At 39.1% G+C, this 7337-nt stretch overlaps 1 non-coding gene across 1 annotated transcript; it reads left to right on the forward strand.

Moving 5' to 3' along the window:
* Positions 1-5521: 5521 nt before the first annotated feature.
* Positions 5522-5628, forward strand: LOC127099636 (small nucleolar RNA R71). Its single transcript, XR_007794117.1, has one exon. It is a non-coding gene; the product is annotated as a small nucleolar RNA R71 (small nucleolar RNA).
* Positions 5629-7337: the final 1709 nt, after the last annotated feature.

Raw genomic sequence — 7337 nt, forward strand, 5'->3', positions numbered from 1 at the left:
GTGAGCTAGGATCTTATGAAATTAATGAATGGAAGGGTTATGGATGTTCTCTAAGGTCCGGCTCGAGATGATCGTTTCCTGTGATGCTACCCCAAAAGTTATCTAATTCAAGGTCTACAAGCCTATCTTCCTAGGTAATGGTAAAGGTATAAGGACCATTAGGGCATCCTAGGAGTTCAGCTATTTCTCTATAGGTGTAGCGGTAGTCATTATTGAACAACCTAAAGGTGATGAGGCCTTTGTTAAATCCCATACCATGGTTTGGCAGGTAAACTAGGGAGCTTAGGAATTCTAAAGTCAACCTACTGTAGGAACTAAATTTTCTTTTGATGGAAAAGGTGTCCCAACCTAGTTGGTTAATTAGGAACATAACACTGCCTCTTATACCTAATTTGGTCATGGTGTGTCCATCTGGGTATAAGGTTAGTGCCATTTCTCTCTGTGCTAGAGCCTTAAAACGTCTCCTTTGAGCTCTGCCTCTGAAGACTATATCCACGTAATCTACTTGTTGCATTGTGATGGTCAGTAGCTAGATAAAATCAAGTAGATAACAACATTAAGTTAGTAATGGTAAATAATAAAGAAAGATAATGATTGAATTTATGAGAAGTAAGAAAGAAAGAAAGAATGAAAAATAAGCAATAGTAATAATCAGAAATTTAGATAATTAAATTAAATAGTTAAAGATAGAGTGTGGGTTGTCTCCCACCAAGCGCTTTGTTTATTGTTATAAGCTCGACATAAATAGAATAGATGTTATTCTTGTGAATGAGCGGGAAGCTCTGCAAGCTTAAGATTTTTGATGAACTCATTATTGTCAATGTTGTGGTAATGTTTCAAACGATGTCCATTTACTGTAAATGGTTCGCTCGTTTTTCCCTTTATCTCTATCGCTCCATTTGGAAAGACATTGGTAATTTCGAAGGGACCGGACCACCTAGAACGAAGTTTTCCAGGAAAGAGTCTGAGGCGAGAGTTAAACTGATGTACTTTGTCTCCTTCCTTAAACTCTTTCCTTGATATACGATTGTCATGCCATTTCTTGGTTCTTTCTTTATAGATTCAGGCATTCTCATACGCATCTAGTCTAAGTTCTTCTAGTTCATGGATATCTAATATTCTTTTTTCGCCTGCAGCAGTATAATTGAGATTAAGGGTCTTAATTGCCCAATATGCTTTATGTTCTAAATCTACCGGTAGATGACATGATATTCCATAAACTACCTTAAAAGGTGTGGTTCCTATTGGGGTCTTATAAGCTATCCTATATGCCCACAGGGCTTCGTGTAATTTTGAAGACCAATCTTTCCTAGAGGTGGCAATCGTCTTTTCTAAGATTTGTTTAATTTCTCGGTTCGGGACTTCTACTTGCCTACTTGTTTGTGGGTGATAGGGTGTTGCTACGTGGTGCCGGAATCCATATTTCAGTAATAGCTTTTCAAAATCCTTGAAATGAAATGGGAGCCACCATCACTGATGATAAGTCTCGGCACACCGAGTCTAGGGAAGATTATACGCTTAAAGATTCTAATTACCACTCGTGTGTCATTCGTTGGAGAGGCTATGGCCTCAATTCATTTTGATACGTAATCGACCGCAACAAGGATATACTTGTTACCAAAAGAAGATGGGAATGGTCCCATAAAATTGATTCCCCAAACATCGAAGACTTCTACTTCCAAAATGCCTTTAAGTGGCATTTCATCGTGTCTAGATATGTTTCCAGTGCGTTGACACCGGTTGCAATTTATGATCGCGATGTGGACATCTTTCCATAGAGTGGGCCAAAAGAGGCCGACTTGCAAGATCATAGCGCAAGTCTTCGAGGTGCTTGCATGTCCTCCATAGGGAGCATAATGACAGTGGGAGATTACGTTTTCTACCTCATCCCAATAGTAATGTTTAAGATCGTGGAAGAATTTTTTCCTTTGTTGGTAAGTCAAGTCTGGTGGAAGCACCCTAGCTGTTAAGTAGTTGACGAAGTCAGCGTACCATGGCATTATGGTTTTAGTGTAAGTTGTTTCCACTGCCTCGTTTGTTTTGGTATCCTTATGGGTTAATGCATATTTAGCTTTATTTCTTTCCAGTTGGTCTATCAGTCTTTCGTACGGGAAATCATCATTTATAGGCACTCGTTCAGGTTCAATACCTTCCATTCTTGACAAGTGATCGGCCACGACGTTTTCAGTGCCCCTCTTATCCTTGATTTCTAGGTCAAACTCTTGTAATAGTAAGATCCATCTTAGGAGTCTTGGTTTGGCATCCTTTTTGTTTAACAGGTACCTAATTGTAGCATGGTTGGTATAGATAATTATCTTTGCTCCTACTAGGTAGGAACGAAATTTATCCAGAGCGAACACTACGGCTAATAGTTCCTTTTTTGTGGTGGCGTAGTTCATCTGTGCAGGGTCTAGGGTTCTACTTGCATAGTATATTACATGAAGTTTCTTATCTCTTCTTTGTCCTAAGACTGCGCCTCTAGCATAGTCATTAGCGCACATATGATTTCAAAGGGTAATCTTCAATTGGGCGGTTGCATGATAGGTGCGGTAATAAGAGTTGCTTTCAGTTGTTCAAATGCCACTAGCCATTTGTCATCAAAGATGAATTCAGTGTCTTTCATCAATAAGCCAGTCAGAGTTTTGGTGATTTTCGAGAAATCTTTAATGAATCGTCGATAGAAACTGGCGTGTCCTAAGAAGATTCGTATTTCTCTTACGGTTTTCGGAGGTTGAAGGTTTTCTATAACTTCTATTTTGGCCTTGTCTACTTCAATCCCCTTATCGGATACTATGTGTTTGAGTACGATCCCTTGTCGGACCATGAAATGGCATTTTTCCCAGTTTAGCACGAGGTTCACTTTTACGCATCTTTTAAGTACCATTTCAAGATTCGACAAATAACCTTCAAAGCTCTTTCCGCATACAGATAAATCGTCCATGAAGACTTCCCTGATGTCATCTAAAAAATCAGCAAAAATTGACATCATGCATCTTTGGAATGTTGCGGGAGAGTTACACAGTCCGAATGGCATTCGTTGGTAAGCGAATGTACCATATGGACATCTGAAGGTTGTTTTCTCTTGGTCGTCAGGATAAATAGGAATTTGAAAAAATCCCGAATAATCGTCTAAGTAGAAGAAGTGAAAATGCTTAGCCAATCGTTCAAGCATTTGATTGATAAACGGTAAAGGAAAATGATCCTTCCGAGTGGCTTTGTTTAATTTTCTATAATCATTGCACATTCTACTTCCAGTAACCACTCTTTGTGCTATAGGTTCGCCTTTTTCATTATTGACAACTGTGATGCCTCCCTTCTTCAGTACGATATGTATTGGGCTGACCCATTGACTATCGTATATCGGGTAGATAATACCTGCTTCTAACAGCTTTTCCACTTCTTTCTTTACTACATCACTCAGAATGGGATTTATCCTTCTTTGATGTTTTCTAGAGGTCTTACTGTCTTCCTCTAGCATTATGTGATGCATGCATATGGAAGGGCTTATTCCTTTTAGATCTGAGATATTGTAGCCTAAATCAGTTAGGTATTTTCTCAAAGTGTGTAGGAGCTTTTCGGTCTCTATCTGCCCTAAGTCTGCATTGACTATTACAGGTCGCTCGAGTTCAGTGTCTAGGAATTCGTACCTTAGATTTTTGGGTAACATCTTAAGTTCTAGGGCTGGTTTCTTTGGGCAAGGCATATGGTCGGGCGTTAGTGCTAGGCATTCGCTTAGGTTGTCATCTTGGTATTCCTTACTCCAATTTTCATCTTCAAAAGTAGGAGGCCTTAGAATTTTCAGTATTTCGGAGTATGATGTTTGTGCATTCTCCATTTCTCTTATACATTTGTTGATGACATCTAGTAGACAACATGTATCGTCTATAGCTGGTGCGTTTAGGAATTGCATCAAAATGAATTCGACTTTTTCCTCACCAACTTCGAAGGTTAGCTTGCCTTTCTTCACATCTATAATAGCTCCGGCTGTAGCTAGGAATGGTCTTCCTAATATGATAGGGATGTTGGAATCCTCTTTTATATCCATGATTATAAAATCAGTAGGAATATAGAATTGTCCTATGCGTACCGGAACATTTTCTAGCATACCTACGGGAAATTTAACAGAACGATCTGCAAGTTGTACGGACATCCTCGTAGGTCTTAGTTCTCCCATTTTTAGCCTTTCGCGTATGTACAAGGGCATTAAACTAATATTGGCTCCTAAGTCGCATAGTGCTTTGTCTATGACAAACTTTCCGATTACACTGGGTATGGAGAAACTACCTGGGTCTTTCAGCTTATGAGGAATATTGTTTTGTATTATGTCGCTACACTCAGCAGTAAGTGTAACAGTTTCGTTATCCTCTATCTTCTTCTTGTTAGATAAGATTTCTTTGAGAAACTTAGCATATGAGGTCATTTGAGTGATGGCTTCTGTAAAGGGTATTGTGATATTCAATTGTTTTAGAAGCTCTACGAATTTTTTAAATTGCCCTACACTTTTAGATTTAACAAGTCTTTGAGGATAATGGATAGGGGTTTATACGGTGGTGGAGGCACATAAGGTTCTTCTTTCTCTATGGCCTCTTCATTTTTATATTCCTCTTGATCGTCTTCCTTCTCAGTTTCCTTACCAGGGTCTTGGTGCATTGATAGGTTTTGAATTCTAGGGTCGGTCGGTTCGTCTAGTTCTGTCCCACTTCGTAGTATAATAGCACTTGCATGACCTTTCGGGTTTGGTTGCGGCTGTCCAGGAAATGTGCCTGCAGGAGCAGCGGTAGGTTCTTGTTGTTGAGCCATTTACGAGATTTGTGTTTCCAACATTTTGTTATGGGTGGCTAACGCGTCTACCTTGTTTGCTAACTGCTTGATTTGCTCACTAGTGTGTATGTTTTGATTTAGGAAATCCTTATTTGTTTGGGCTTGGGTAGCTATGAAGTTTTCCATCACTATTTCTAGGTTTGACTTCCTAGGAGCATTTTGAGTATTTGTGGCAGCTTTATGATATCCTGGTGGTATAGCAGGTGCTTGGTTAGGTGCATATAATGCATTATTGTTTTTGTACGAAAAGTTAGGATGGTACTTCCAACCTGGGCTATAGGTGTTTAAGTAAGGGTTTCCTTGAGCATAGTTCACTTGGTCTGTGGAGGTTCCTGTCAAGAGTTGACATTCTGGGGCCGCATGCCCTGGAACTCCACATATCTCGCAGTTTGGTGCCACGGAAGCCACGGTGGTTGCGTGTGTTATGGTCAAGTTGTCTATCTTTTGAGTAAGAGCATCTACCTTGGCATTAACATGGTCAAGGCTGCTTAATTCGTACATGTCGCCTTTCGTTGGAGGTTTCTTTACGAAGGTTCTTTCGCTTCCCCACTGGTAATGATTCTGGGCCATACTTTCGATAAGTTAATAGGCCTCATTGTAGGGTTTATCCATCAGTGCGCCACCTGCGACGACGTCTATTGTCAATCTTGTGTTGTACAAGAGACCGTTGTAAAAGGTATGGATGATCAACCATTCTTCTAGACCATGATGTGGACAAAGCCTCATCATGTCTTTGTATCTCTCCCACACTTCAAAAAGTGATTCATTATCTTTTTGTTTAAACCCGTTTATTTGGGCTCTTAGCATAGCCGTCTTACTAGGTGGAAAATATCGTGCTAAGAAAACTTTCTTCAACTCGTTCCACATAGTGACAGAGTTGGATGGTAGAGACTGGAGCCAAGCACTAGCTCTATCTCTTAATGAGAATAGGAAAAGATGTAGTCTTATAGCTTCGGGGCTGACACCATTTGCTTTTACTGTGTCTGCGTATTGCAAAAACACTGACAAATGTAGGTCCGGGTCCTCCGTGGGACTACCTGAAAATTGGTTTTGCTGTATGGCTGACAACAACGAAGGTTTTAGCTCGAAATTATTGGCCTCGATGGCAGGGGCAGCGATGTTGTTATGTGGTTCATCCTGCGAAGGGATTGCATAGTACTTAAGAGGACGGTTTTGCAGTCCTTCGGCCATCTCTGGTTGAATAACTGGTTCAGGAATAAGGATATTAAGATCGGGAAGATTTAACTTGATATGATATTCTCGTATTAAATCTCGTATCTGGCGTTCTAATCTAAGAAAACGCTCAGGTTCATCGAACGGTAGCTTTAACTTCTCGCCTTGAGAGCGAGTACTTGACATACACTCGACAAATGTAGAAAGGGAAATAGAATTGTTTGCCTTAGTCTATATTGGGTAACACTGGAGTTACGATATCGACTAAATTAGTCCCCGAAAACGGTGCCAAAAACATGACCTGACTTAGTAAGTCTATGGGAATCGTGACTGCAAGTGCACAGTCCTATCGCGTAGTTTTAAAGATTATCGAACCCACAAGGACTAATAACCGAATGTATCGTTAACTAATGTTACTATGTAAATCTAAGGTTGATGATCATTCTAAGATTGGAGGGATGAAGAGAAATAACTATAACGTAAATAGAATATTAATAAAGATATATGATAAAGGGATATCGGTATGTAACACATCAATCTTCGGGGATTCGATAGATATTTGGTGTAATCTTATTGGTCAAAATATTCTTCAATAAAAATTATTTATAGAAAGGACTTAGTCTCACACTCTCGTTTTTATTGACTCTGACCATACTCCTAAACCAGAATGCTTGGCTCTCGCGGTCTCATTTTGAATTTAAAAGTAATTTTTGAATATGAATAAAGCCTAATTAATCCTAAAGTGATCTCGCTGTGTTTAGGATTAATGCCTAGTTTCATATGTCTAGTTAAAATCTCAAACTCTCGTTCTTGTTGACCGTAACCTTAGTTTGTTTTGTACTCTCGTACGAAAAATAGTTTGATTAAAATAAGAAACTAAAAATCGAAAAAATAAGTTTTATAAAAACTAACACCAATTATTTACGAATCCCGTCGTTTCAACGGTCTTTACATACCGATACCTAAGGGTTTAGCCGGACATGGACCCGGTAACAGACATGGTATTTGGAAAATCAAACATACAATAAGGCATAAATAAATAAAATAGAAATCAAAATAAAACCTGGATTACGGATTGAGAACTGGAATTGAATCTTGATTTTTCAATTAAAATAATGTCGGCAAGCTTTGGCAATGAGTAACTGTTACAATTGAATTCAAATGCGTAAAATAAATTGCAATAGTCCCAGATGTGGAGAAACTATCATTTTTACAAAGTAAGAAAAACTGCCTAGGAAACTAAAAGAAAATAAAATTTGACTAAAATTAAGTGTACGATCGAAAGCAGGAAGAGAGAGAGAGAGAGAGAGAGAGAGAGAGAGAGAGAGAGAGAGAGAGAGAGA

The sequence above is a fragment of the Lathyrus oleraceus genome, chromosome 6 (genome assembly GCF_024323335.1).
Source record: "Lathyrus oleraceus cultivar Zhongwan6 chromosome 6, CAAS_Psat_ZW6_1.0, whole genome shotgun sequence".
Classification (NCBI taxonomy): domain Eukaryota; kingdom Viridiplantae; phylum Streptophyta; class Magnoliopsida; order Fabales; family Fabaceae; genus Lathyrus; species Lathyrus oleraceus.